Genomic DNA, 1,794 nt, shown 5'->3' on the forward strand with positions numbered 1-1,794 from the left:
CTCAGACAACACAATCTCCCCCAGCCATTGCCGTGTGAAATCGTTAGTAATGTCTACGTTGAAGAAGACCGGCAAGGGGAAGAGGGCTGCTGAGGCCTCATCGGAGGAGGTAGGGAAAACCAAGGCAGTGAAGAGGTGGGATGAGATCCCCTGTAAACTGAGGCAGTCCGATTTTGACAGCCTTATCGCCTCTCAGGGTTTTCTCCCTGAGTATGGCTGCATGCTGCCGGCGGCCGGGCAAACGGCGGCGGACCCGCCCACCGGCTATATATCCCTTTATTGCCATTTTTTCACCCACTGCAACCTTCGTCTCCCGATGACAAGGTTTGTGGGTGCGCTGCTTAGGTTTTATTGGATTCATATATCCCTAGTCCATCCGTTTGGACTCGTGCGCATGACTCACTTTGAGTTCATGTGCAAATCTCAGCGCGAGGAGCCCACCCCTCGGCGCTTTCAGTTTTTTTATAAGCCCAAGATCCAAGATTCTTGGTTCTCATTTATTCCTCGCAGTCAGAAGGTCAAGTGCTGCACTGTTTCATTCAAGAGCCTTCATGACTGGTCTGAGAGATTTTTCTATATCAGGGCTGGTGTGATCCCCATCCGCCTGACCATGCGCGCGATCTCTTCTGCGCCTGCGGATGTGGGTGTCTTCAAGAACCCAACTGGCGCCTGGGTTAAAAAGTTGACTGCCGAACCATCCCCCGCCAAGAAAATTTGCGAGGAGGCGCTGGTGGGGGTTGGTATGAGCAGGAGGTGGGCTGACAGCGCGACTGAGCCCGTTATCCAAGTTGACGGCTTGTGTAAGTTAACTCATTGCATTACTTCTGCGCGAATATAATTCGTTTTGCTGATATCATTAGACTTGTTTTGTGCAGTCAGCAAGGAGTATGTCCATGCTGCCTATGATGAGCATATGGAGGGTGGCTCCGTCGCGCTGGGCGCTGGGGAGGTTGGCTTCCCCGATCGCTTCGATGACATGTTCATCCCTGTTGATCTGGGATTTCTTTTTGACAGCGATGCGCCTGGTAAGCCTTTGTACTTATGCTTATGCTTTTATAATACCACATTTGGCTAACATTCTGTTGCACGTATTGTAGACGCGCTTGAGAACTACGAGCTGGAGCTCGCGGAAGAGGAGGAGGATGAGGAGGCTGAGGTGCCCCAACTAAAGCGTAAAGCTAAGGGGAAAACTGGCGCAGGGGCCAGTAAGAAACAGAAGAAAGATGTTGCCCCTGTTGCTCAGGATCCTCCTACTCAGGCGAGGGGACTTGAGAAAACCCAGGAGTTTACCTCCAAGTTTTCCTTTTCTTCCCTGCCTCAAAATGTGGGCAGACCTCCTGTCCACACGAGGTATGGTGCCGCCACCTCCTCCCTTCTCGCGGCGGAAAAGGGAAGCGGCGCTGCGCCTACCGTTTCCTCACCGACAGGTATACTTTATACTTTATGGTTTTATGAGCGCGATTCTGATAGAATTACTAATGAAACTTTGCTCACTCAAATGTCTGTAGAGCCGGCGACGATGGTGGATCAACCTCAGGCGCAACAAGGTGCCGAGGCTGCGCCGGAGGTCGCTTCGAAGTCCCCTGTTTTACCCTCAAAAAAGGGGAGAATGGACTTCATGGCGATGTTTAACTCGCGAACGGCGTTGCGCCAAGGTATGTATTGCGCTTTTATTTTCTGACTTTCTTTTAAATCAAGTCATGAACCATTTCTTTTTGTTGATTTTTCATAGGAGTCATAGCTGGCGTTCAAGCTGCTGGCGGCACTGCTGGCGCCGGTGCCAGCGCCGTTGTT

The sequence above is a fragment of the Bidens hawaiensis genome, unplaced genomic scaffold (genome assembly GCF_021521415.1).
Source record: "Bidens hawaiensis isolate Kalapana, Puna unplaced genomic scaffold, B.hawaiensis_p1.1 tig00019318_1, whole genome shotgun sequence".
Taxonomy (NCBI): Eukaryota; Viridiplantae; Streptophyta; class Magnoliopsida; order Asterales; family Asteraceae; genus Bidens; species Bidens hawaiensis.